The sequence below is a fragment of the Cebus imitator genome, unplaced genomic scaffold (genome assembly GCF_001604975.1).
Source record: "Cebus imitator isolate Cc_AM_T3 unplaced genomic scaffold, Cebus_imitator-1.0 Scaffold678, whole genome shotgun sequence".
Classification (NCBI taxonomy): Eukaryota; Metazoa; Chordata; class Mammalia; order Primates; family Cebidae; genus Cebus; species Cebus imitator.
The window spans coordinates 180186-192928 of NW_016107993.1; positions in this window are offsets into that span (position 1 = coordinate 180186).

Genomic DNA, 12743 nt, shown 5'->3' on the forward strand with positions numbered 1-12743 from the left:
ACAAACATGTAAATGCATGACTTGGTTCCTGAAGTTCACTAGCAGGCAACAGGACAGAAACCCAGAGGGGCGCCAATGATTGGGTGTTGCCTACACAGAGGGTACAAAGGGGAATATTAACCATTTTCTGGTAGAAATGTCTCTTAAAAAGTGATTTTATCAGCTGGGTATGGTGGCTTACACCTGTAATCACTGGGAGGCCAAGGCAGGTGGATCACCTGAGGTCAAGAGTTCAAGACCAGCCTGGCCAACATGATGAAACCCCGTTCTCTACTAAAAATACAAAAGATTAGCTGGGCATGGTGGCAGATGCCTGTAATCCCAGCTACTCAGGAGGCTGCTGTAGAAGAATCGCTTGAATCCAGGAGGCAGAGGTTACAGTAAGCCGAGATCATCCCACTGCACTTCATCCTGGGCAATGAGGGTAAAACTCCATCTCAAAAATAAAAGTGATTTTATCCTTCACAGTTCCCCTTTAAAATTAAAATAGCCATTCAACTCTTTTGCGCCTAGTGTGCAATTTCAAATTATTTCTTCTTGCAGTTTTCTCAGTGCTTGCCAAGACCTCACAGATGAGAGGATGTTTTATACCCTCAGTATGAGTTTTGTTCCATTCACAGACATTAATCACCAAATGCCAAGAAGGGGCTGATATATGGCACATAACAACCAGCATAAATTATATTTTAAGGTGCTCAGATAAGAGCAAAGTCAACATCTCCATGTACCACCTCAAATTCCTTTTGGAATTAGATGGTGGTATAAATCTCAAGCTATAAATAAATGAGACAGTTCTGTACTGTGCTATACTAACATCATAAAAACAAGCCACTCTTTTTCTCTTCTGAGCGTGGCTGAATTTGAACCAGAAGTAAAAATAAAGATACACAGAAGTTTGTTAAACGAAAGTGAATTTAAAATAAGAATTCAAAAATCATGAAATGCAAGTGGTCATCACACATCGTGCCTACTTAAGAACCCAAATCACATGATGACAAAGATGGTCCCGGGCAAATGATCCTTTCTCCTCTTCCTCTTTTGGGTAATAGTTCACAGGTGGATGACTTACTTAAAACGCTAAGGTTATAGGGGGGTCATGGCTATAAAAGGTATCTGGTTAAGGAAAAATAATGGTGGACATTTGATGATAAAATATGAGAAGTGACCCTTTGTGGGCCTGGAAAATCCCACACATACATATATTTTGTGAGCTCATTCAAATATCAGTTCTCACGATATGCTAGAAGGAGCTTTTCTAAACCACCCTGCTGCTGAAGTGGAGGTGAGGCTCACAGCCATCACTCAGAAGATGCTAAACAAGCCTTGATGGAATAAAACATAAAATAATAACTTCTGGATCTATGTATAGCGAATGGGCACACAGAGCGCATGCTACATACAAGTTACCTGTAGATTTTACGAAGAACTCTTGGGGAAAAATAAAGTACTTTTTATCAAACTAAAAGGATTGAAAGTGATTTTACTGTGGTTTTATAGGAGAAATACTATGTTACTCATAAAAATATGATACATTACTTATTAGAACCAATACAAAAATCATAATCAGCAATATTCCAACATTCTAGGTAAAAGGTATAAAATCACAAGGATAGAAAGTATATTGATATCAATAAATATAAAATGCAACAAATTTACTGATGGATAAAATCCTACATCTTTTATATGATACTATAAATGCAAATAACAATCTTGCTTTTCAGAAAATGTTGGTATCTAAAAAGCCAGTCATGCCATAAAACACATGTAAATGGATTGTTATATTAGCGCTCTGGACTAACTAAATACATCAGTAAAAATTGAAAGAAGCAGGTAGTAGAACATAGTCAATTTGAAGTTAATCTACACAGAGCCGAAGTACGCATAAACAAAAAATAAGAACTGAGAGACAGCTTTAAACTAAATAATATATTTGAAAGAATTCCAGTATCACGTTTATGCAGGCAGCGAAACCAAATACTTCGCTGACTGTGAATAAACAATAGGAAACAAGGAAAAACATCATGATTTCTAATAGATGCTGCCTGGAATCTGTTGTGATTCTAACGATTCTATTGGTTTTAACTCATAGCTTATGCTGAGGCAAATTTATACCTAAGATGTTAGTGAAATAATCCCAAATTGGCTTCTTCTTATCAGCTGCATGACCTGGGCTTGTTATTTCTTCCCACGGGTACCAGGCTCCGCTGTAAGGAGCAGCGCCACCACCATTGTCCTGCTGTCCATCCCTCTCCACCTCCTCGAACTCTGGGGGCCTGGCTTGACAACTGGAGCAAGAACCCATTGGACGGAGGGAAAACCTTTTATATTTGGGGAAAAGAAAAAGCAACATATATCATAACCCAACAAGTACAGTATATGTATAGAACTAAAATAATGGCTTTTGTTAATCCTTTTAATTGCCTCTCGAGCAACAAGGCTCTTGAATATCCAGTGGCCAATACACCAAATGTGTTAGTCAAATACTAACACGTGGAAGATTATACTAACACATGGCAGCTGGTTAATGTGCTGATCAGAAGGGAAGAGGACCTTGATGGGTTGTTCTGTTAGGGCAGTTTTAGACCTGGGAGCAGAAAGCACCAGGGGAAGTGACTATAAAGAGGCATGACATGTGACACTGGAGAGAGGAGGGGTGGCCCACACAGCCTGTGGTCCAGGATGTGAACAACCATGTACTGAACAGTGCTTACAAGCCAAAGGACCTAAGAACAATCATTAGAAAGACTGCATTAATTAGATTCTTAATGTTCTGAGAGGCAGCTATGCTCAACTCCTCAGGAATTCATTTAGCTGGTGTAGCCTCAGGCCAGACTTTCTTTATGAGAAGCAGGCAAATGACTGTGATGCAGATTGATAACAGAGAATTTCCAAAGCACTAATCACAAAAACACCAACACATTTCAGGAGCACAGTTGTGTCTATAAGCGTTCAGCCCACAAGCCATACCATCTATGTCTACATCTGAGTCTATAACTATGAACTGAGCACTTGAGACATATTCCCAAGGGCTAATTATGCTGAAATGTTATGTTCCATTTAATCTACTCTGTCTCGTAAGACAAGAAAATGTACACTTTAGAAAGTTTCTCATTAAAAATAAATTACAAAATTTAAAAGATTAACTAAACTTTAGGTATCTGGGTAAACTCAGCCATCCAGAAACTCTAATTTCCTAAGTACTCTGGAATGGAGAATCCTTTAAATAAAACAACATGTAGATTGATTTGCATTATACATAAAGACTGCTTCCTTTTTAAAAATTATGCACCTTGTTTCATTTTTTTGACGTATCCATACGCCATGAGTGTACATTTTGATGCACAGTTTGGTTTTCGAACTTGGTATAAATTTTATCTTTTTTAAATCAAACTCTTTTTCTTGTTTTAGTCTCTTTCTTCTTCTCTCTCCCTTTCCTTTTGGAAGCTGCATTCACCGTGGTGACAAAATCCCGACCTGCTGAATGTTCTTTATTACAATTCACAATATGCTCATTGTTTCCCTGAGAAGAAAAAGGAGAGAATACCCAGTGTGGGGGAGACTGTCCCCAAAGAGGGTCTCACAGCCATTTCCTGCTGCTCTCTGAACTCCAATCCCAGAATTTGAGCTTGAAGAGACCCTACAAGTCACCTGGCCAACCTTTCTTATTTTCTAGGTAAGGAAATTATGACCCCAAAACGTACCTTTCTCCAACATTACACCTCTGGCTAGCAGCAGTAGGGTGTCATATCATTTTCATTAGCTGTCGTCCAGTGCTTGTCCCATTATATAAACATGTTTCCCTCCACTTCCTTTCTTATTGATCATAATGTCCACTTAGGGCTATAATTTGCTTATTTTGGAGGATGGGAGTGAAGTGGATGGTAAGAGGACAGTTACAGGGATACTGTCTGTTTTCTGTAATATGATGAGAGGGTGTGAACGTTTCAAATAAAATAATTATACTGTTACCAGCAGCAATTCCATATGGGTTTGCAGCAATCTCAGTTCTTGTCTCCTCAGAAGAAAGAATTCGACTGAGGGGGCATAAGGCAGAAGAAAAGACCGAGGCAAGTTTTAGAGTAGGTATGAAAGTGTATTAAAAGCTTTCGAGCAGGAAGAAAAAGGAAGGAAAGTATACTGAGAAGAGGGCCAAGCAGGCAACTTTGAGGACAAGTGTGTGGTTTGACCTTTTGACTTGTGGGTTTGTATGCTGGCATACCTCCGGGGTCCTGCGTTCCTTCTCCCCCGATTCCTCCATTGGCGGTGGGCTGTTTGCACTTGCAGTGACCTGCTGGCACTTGGGAGGGGAGCATGCGCAGTGTGTTCACTGGAGTTGTACGCATACTCTCTTGAGGCATTCTTCCCTCACCAGTCAAATGTCAATGGAACGTCACAGACCAATTAAACTCTGTAATTTTGCCTCTTAATGTGCATGCTGGAGCCCACTGCCCAACTCCTGAGATCTTATCAGGAAACTGCTATTCACCTGTTTCAGGTTTTTTTCTATCACAGGGAAACCGCCTTTCCCTAGCACTGGTTGTGACCGATCATTATTTTAGAGAGACAATTAACAACTGCCTGACCATCACCTGATGTCACCTGACATTCCTGGGACGGGGTGGGAGAGCCCTCTCCTGCCTTGCTTATCCCTGGCCAGCTACTTACTATAACAATATCTCCTCAAAGAAAAAGCCCCAAAATAAATGTAAAACATTAATAAGACCCAGAGAGGGTTTGCTTGATCACAGCATGAATTAATATCTAAATATGAAATGCAGAAATACATACATTCAGAAATAATTTCCTTTCCTTCCAGAACACTCAGATTGACCAGATGCTGAATTTAAACATCTTAAATCTCTCTGTGGCTATGATTATAATTATGAACATTCTCAACAGTGTTGTAAATATGTAAGCAAAATGCTGAGGAATTGCTTTTTCAGTAAATATACAAAGGAATCTATCATGGCGTTTTCTTCAAATCTGAAACAATTTGTAGACATGCACAGCTTTTTGTTTTTCCCATCCCATGAGCCAGGATGCCAGTGCATATACCTAGTCAATCACATCACAGGGGTTCTGCTTCAATTTTCCCAGGTTTGCCTCTGTGTCCCCCAGTGATCCCTGGAAACATGCCACCTCTTGGCAAGAATACAAGTCAAATGTCAGTAAACATATGAAGAACTTCCTGCAGCTTGCAGGGTTCTTCCCCATTGAAACCCTCCTAGGTAGGTAACAAACTCCTGCAATTGACATGCAATGCAAGTCAGGGCCAGCCAAAATGATAACCAGACATGAGTCACTTCTAGCACATTCTATGCCTTTTGCCCCATGGTGATCTGGTGACTTTCAGTATTCCCACTATTATAGAGCAAGTTTTAAGGGGTCCGTGAAGTTACTTTAGCTAAATGAGATATTATAAGTAAAAATTAGTGGTTCAACTCAAAGCATGTTTATATGAAAGAAATACTGAGTGGTAATTTGGGTGTAGAAAGAAACTTAAAAACTATCTACATTCACACCAAAACTCATATAGAAAAGCCTGACTGAAAGCAAAAATACTTTAGGGCTTATGAAAACACTGAGATGGAAAAAAAAAAAAAAACTTTTCTCAGGAGAAAAACAGCATTAGTTATTTTTTAAAAGGCAATTTTGCTAAGTTGAAAATCCATTAAGTCAATGAACTATCACTTTCTGAGTTCAAAAAGTGAGGCTTTTACTTGCTTAATTGTCCTTGCACTCAATGCCTTTAAACTAAAAATTATCATTCTTTTTTTTTTAACACTTAAAAAATCCACTTCATTGTCAAAGATGTAAATCTTTGCATTCTTCTTCATCATACCATCTGTATGTACCTAAAATTTTTTTATTTCCTTTTCCAAAAGCCTTAAAGAAAATAAACATCTAACAATTAGGGTCTTAAGTTAAAATCTGATAACATTTTTTATTCATCTAAGTTTCTGCATCCCTAACTGCAACAAATTGAGTGTCTTCAATAACTCTGAACAGCTTTTGACAGTTTGAGAGAAAAGAAAGTCTCCTGACTCATTGACTTGGACTCGATGACACTAGGAACTCAAGGAAGAGGTGACATTGATAAGGACAGGAGGCATGGAAATACCGGGTAGAACAGGGCAGGGTTCCTGGCAAGGGCTCCACTTTCAAGCCGGACCCGTGGACCAAAGTGAGAACTATTCCTGTTTTCCCACACGAATATTGCCTTTTGGCCCACCCCATCCGCAATGCTGTGTCCATAAGAACCCCAGACCCCAGACTCAGCAATCATACACACAGAAGAGAGAAGTGTCTAAACATCAAGAGGAGAAGAAACAGCTGGATGTTGGAGACTATGGCAGGAGAGAAGTTCAGCTGGGAACTGCTGGACTCCAGAAGATTATCTTCCCATTCCATCCCCTTTCCAGCTCCCCTTCCTGCTGAGAGCCACTTCCACCTTTAATTATTTCTCCTGATTCTTTCTTGACACCAGACAAGAACTCAGGCATCAAGAGGGCAGGGTATAAGGGTATAAAAGGCTGTCACCCTGACCCTTCACTGACCTGGTTAATGCTTAGCTGTCTGTGAATACCTAACGCTAAAAGAGCACTGATCATAACATATGCCCTCTGGGGCTCTGGGGAGTTGCAGACATCCTTTTCCGGACAGCAGAATTAAAAGAGCATTGTAACACACTTGGATGCTGCCACAGGGCCCACACAGAACCTGCTCCTGCCAGAGAGAAGGGACCAGTCAGTTCCAGTGTTCATATGTTCAGGTTCCCATACCCATCTGCTAATGTGCTCACTGCCGTAAGAGATTGAGTGCTGCAGCCAAATAAACAAGCCAACTCCTTCACAAGTCCTGTGAAGGGATCAAGGGAACCCCCACCCATTTCAATATCATTATCAAACATTCCAGAAGTATTTAAATGTGCTATGGTGCTGGGACTCCTACATCCTGGACAAGACTATGTGCATTTCTTACCTGCTCACCATACCTACTTCCCCAGACTGCACCCAGAGCAGCAAGTCTGCCCACCCCCTACAAGCCCTTCACTTTCTAAATAAGCATCTTCCCATTTTTTAACAAATATTTGTTGAGCAATTATTATATACCAGACACTATTTAAGGTTCTCACCTTCACAGACTGCATATTTAAATAGGGGAGAGAGAGAGAGAATGATATCTCATTACCTCAAGAGTTCAGTGATACAAGTAAAAAAAAAAATAAGATGCTGTAAAGACAGAGTGACTTCACTGGGTATCAAAAGAGCTAATGAGAGAAGGCCCCTCAGGCTGTTTCAGATCCCATTGTTGGCTACCTTTCCTCTGCTGTGCCAGAGCTCCAAAGCCAGATCTGAACTCCTGTCAAAAGAAACCAAACAGCTTTTTAAAAGAATATTGTGAAATATGCAAGAATATGCAAGGATGTTCACTTAGCATGTAAATACTGAAGAACAAAAGAAAGCTGAAAAATAAGAATATCTATTTTAACAAAACTTTTTGATAAAAATTTTTTAAATGGCTCCAAAACATAAGGGTCTTGATTTTGCCCCCTTCCACCCTAGGGGCCAGGAAGGCAGCTGAGAAGTTATGGGGGGTGGGGAGGGGGTTGTCAGATGTCCAAAACCTCCAGGAAATGCTACCATCACCTTCGTCCCCTAAAAGACACTGCGTCCTGGGAAGAGACAAGATGGGTGTAGTTTAAGGCGAAAGGGTGTCAAAGGGGCCATTAGAGGATTTGGCAGGGCCTGGTTACAGGCTCACCTGGAGGCCACGTGGTCTCTACCTTTGGGCTTCCCCAAAACTCCAGAGAGCAATACAGCTCCCAAAGAAGGAAAGGGTGTTTCCTTCAGTTATTGGAGCCAGATGATGAAAATGTGGTTCTCATTTGTTCCAACCACTGCTGTGTTTCCAGTCCTATGTTACGCTTGATATGGATTTTTTCTAACCTTTATTTTTTCCTTTTTGATCCTAAGCAGCTAAAAAAGGGAAACCTAGTATTAATCACACAAGCTTACTGTGCTGATCCCAGTGTGTATGACATTTCCTTCCCAAGGCTCTTTAAAATCTGGGCAAGGTGGCAGGAGGGAGGTTGAGGGAATGTTCAGCAACCCACTTATAGGCCCAGCAAGTCACTTTCCCGTTGCAATGATCTGGATCACACAGGGCATCTCATGGACCTTCGTGAGGTCCTTTGTCACCTAATCATATCCCTGATTCAGGACAGAGTTGCTAAAAAGGAGGGATTTCTCATTTTCAGTTTCATCATTTGTGTTAATACATCGTATTGGCTTTTAACAGAAAAAATAAAACAGAATAGATTTTTAAAAATACTTCTGTCTGAACCTTTTTTATTTAAACAGTGTTTGGACTTTCTTGGTAATTGTTTTTGTGTCTTATTTTCTTTTTTCCTGCAAACCTTAAACATTTTTTCCTTAACTGAAACAGTTTAAGAATATATTCAAAGTGTTTTGTTGAGCCTATGTAGGTTGCTAACACAGATTAAAATTTTGCACAAAATGACCAGGTGCAGTGCTTCATGCCTGTAATCCCAGCACTTTGGGAGGCCTAGGAGGGCAGATCACGAGGTCAGGAGATCGACGCCATCCTGGCTAACACGGTGAAATTCCATCTCTACTAAACATACAAAAAACTAGCCAGGCATGGTAATGCACGCCTGTAGTCCCAGCTACTTGGGAGGCTGAGGCAGGAGAATCGCTTGAACCTGGGAGGCAGAGGTTGCAGTGAGCCAAGATCACGCCACTGGGTAACAGAGCAAGACTCCATCTCAGAAAAAAAGAAAAATTTTTTTGCATAAAATAATACAATTGTTTATCAGTCTGGGGGATGACCTAGGTCAATAGTTTCTTCTCTTAATGGCCATGGAAACCATTTTTCCAAACAGAATCTCAAATGGGGTACCAATACATAAAAGGATAACGTTTGGATGTTCTCACTGAAACAGCGACTGAGAGGTATAAGGTCCTCTCTCTTCCATCTTTCCCTGGCCCCCGTCCTTTTACACCCACACACCACGAGGCCTCCCCCACATACAAGAGATACACACACCACACGCCAGCCAGCATCCTGACTTGGAGGAACACAATTTTAGAGCCACAGCTCTCAAGGAGCCTCATTCCTTCCAGTCTCATGAGACCACATTCTAGCAGCGGCCACACTGGATATTCTGAATGTGATTATCTTTTCAGCACGCCCAGCACTAGACTTTTGCTTATTCGTCTTCAAAGACTATCCAAGAAATTTAAAAGGCAATGCATTTAACTCTTTTTTATTTCTCCTTGCCTTTTTATGAAAACTGAAATAAAGATAAATTATTGTAATAAAGTTGCTTTGAAAGAAAATTAGAGATATCACCTGGTGCTGCTCTTAGGCTTACGTTTATCTGTTAATGTGTTAAACAAATGTTCACTGAACTCCTACAGGCAAGACAAGTTAGTTGTCTAAGCCAACCAGATTAAGGCAGCATGGTTAAATGGAAAGGATATGACCTTTCTGTGTTATCCCACAGGGCTCGGTTTCTTCATCTGTAAATTGGGGACAATGATGCCTAGCTTTCAGTGTGTTTGTGACGCTCAATGGGATAAAACATACGAAAATATCTATCCTAGCACTTGGCCCAAAGCATACTCAATTTCCTGGGGTGGGTGGGGTGGTGTAACAAGTTTTCTGCGCTGGAACCACAGGGTGGAGAGTAAAGTCTGACATCTAGTGGCCAAAGTGACAGCTGCTGTAGGGTTGAGTCTCAGAGTTTCCCAAATTTGGACCTGCATCAGAATCACATGCAGAACAGATCCCTCTCCTGGAGATTCTGACGCTAGAGGTCCCGGCCTTAACTTGGGAATGTCTAGTCTTAAGAGCTCTCCCAAATGGTATTATGTCACCTGCCAATTGTAAGTTGTCTGACGTCACTAACCTGAGGGTTCAGGTAGGAGAGGTTAGTAATTGAGAAAGGTTATTTTAAGCTCTTCATAACACGGGACCTTGTGCCTGCAGGAGTGCAAATACAAGAAAGCACTTTATTAAAGCGTCAATTTCCAGGCAGGCAAGCAAAGCCAAGCAAACCAAGCTAAGAATAATCCTATGGAGGAAAAGCAGTAATTTTTGCTCCATACACACACACACACACACACACACACACACTTAAGATTGAGGTAAGCCCACAAAGAAACACCACACTTACCTTCTCATCACAATTATTCCCTGAGCAACCTGGAAAACCCATTATAGCATTTCCACACATTTGACAAGCATTCATCCAAAAAATATTAATTTAGCACCAGCTACATTCTAAGAGCAATGTTTGTCCTTGAGAATATCAGCTGCATAAGATTGATTCAGTGCATTCTCTTACAGATCTTATGGGCTACTAAGGAGATGAGCAGGTAATAAAGCTATTGAAATAGAATCTGCAGTGTGAAGACAGAGTGAGGAAGGTGTGGAAGCACAGGGAAAGCCATCTGCATGAGTTTCCTGTTGCTACTGCAACAGATTGCTACAAATTGAGTGGCTTAACACACAAATGGATTATTTTATCATTCTGGAGTTTAGAAGTCCAAAATGAGTTTTACAAGGCTAAATCAAGGAGTGCGCAGAGCTGTGCTCCTGTGGACACTCTAGGGAAGGGCATGTTTTCTTGCCTTTTCCAGCTTCTGGAGCATCCACGGTCACATCGCCTCTGATTCTGACTCTCTTGACTCCTTCTTATCGGGATCCTTGTGATCACGTTGCTCATCTGCATCATCTAAGATTACTACCCTGTCTCAGTATTCTTGACTTAATCACATCTGCCAAGTCCTGTGGCCATGCAAGGTCGTATATCCACAGGTGTGGGGCAGTAATGACACGGACATTTCGGGGAGCCAATAGTCTGCCTCTCACGTCATCTCATCCAGACTTGGGGAATCAGGAAGGCTTCCTACAGGAAAAAAAAACTTCTGAACTGAAACTTAACTGATAAAATATTGTATTTCCAGAAAATGCGGGATAAGTGAAGGAGGAGGGTCAGACATAGTGAAAAAAATACTTCCTAAACAGAGGAAAATGGGGATGACTCAAAGGTGAAGGAAAGCATGTTTGTGGAACCAAAGAAAGTGCTTCAGCCAGAAATAAACCCAAGCATTTACAGTTAATTGATTTTCAACAAAGGCACCAAGAATACACAATGGGGAGAGTCTCTTCAATAAATGGAGTTGGAAAAACTGGATATCCACATGCAGAAGAATGAAATTGGGCCCCCATTTCACACCTTATACAAAAATCAATGCAAGATGTATTAGAGACTGGAATTTACGACCAACACCTGACACGATAAAACTATTAGAAGTTAACATAGGGGGAAAACAATATGATATTTTTCTGAGCAATCGTTTTTTGGATATGACTTCAAAAGCACAGGCAACGAAAACGAAAATAGACAAGAGGATTACATCAAACTATAAAGCTTCTGCAAACCAAAGAAAACAAGTTATAGAAAGAAGAGATGACCTGTAGATTAGCAGAATATATTTGCAAATCATATATCTGACAAGAGGTTAATATCCAAAATATACAAGAAACTCAAATATGTCAATAACAAAGAACTCGATTATAAAATGAGCAACGACCTGAATAGACATTTCTTAAAAGAAGACATAAAAATAGTCAACAGGTGTGTGAGAAAATGTTCAACATCACTAATTACCAGGGAAGTGAAAATTAAAACCACAATGAGATATCACCTCACACCTGTTAGGATGGCTATCATCAAAAAGATGAAGGATAACAAGTGTTGGTGAGGTTATGGAGGAAAGGGAACCTTTGTAAACTGTTGGTGGGAATGCAAATTAGCACAGCCACTATGGAAAACAATAGGGAGGGTCCTCAAAAAACTAAAAATAGAGCTACATATGACCCAGAATCTCACTGCTGGATATACACCAACAGAAAGGATATTAGTATATCAAAGAGCTATCTGCACGTCCATGCTTACTGAAGCACTATTCAGACAGCCAAGATATGGAATTGATCTAAATGCCTATCAATGAATGAATAGACAAATAAAAAATATGGTATCTATAGACAATGGAATACTATTCAGCCATTAAAAGAATGAAATCCTGTCATTTTCAGCAACATGAACGAGCATAGAAAACAACATGTTAAGTGAAAAAAGCCAGTTACAGAAAGATAAATATTCCATATTCTCACCTGTATGTGGGAGTTAAGAAAACAAACAAAAAAGTTGATCTCATGGAGGTAGAGAATAGAGTAGTGATTACTAGAGGCTGGAAGGGTAGCAGGGAGGAAGGAAAAGAGGTTGATTAATGGGTACAAAAATACAGTTAGAAGAAAGAAATCCTAATGTTTGATAGCACAATAGGGAGAATATAGTTATCAACAGTTTATTGTTTATTTTTAAATATCTAGAAGAGAAGATTTGGAATGTTCTCAACATAAAGAAATGATTAATGTTTAAAGTTATGGACATCTCAATTACCCTAATTTGACCATTACATGTTGTATGTTTATACCAAATACTACATGTACCCTAGAAAATGCACAATTATTATGTAGCAATAAAAAAGCAAGTGAGGTGGCTCATTCCTGTAATCCAATCACTTTAGGAGGCTGAGGCGGGTGAGTCACCTGAGGGAGGTCAGGAGGTTGAGACCAGCCTGGCCAAAATGGTGAAACCGCGTATCTACTAAAAATATAAAAATTAGCTGGGCATGGTGGCAGGTGCC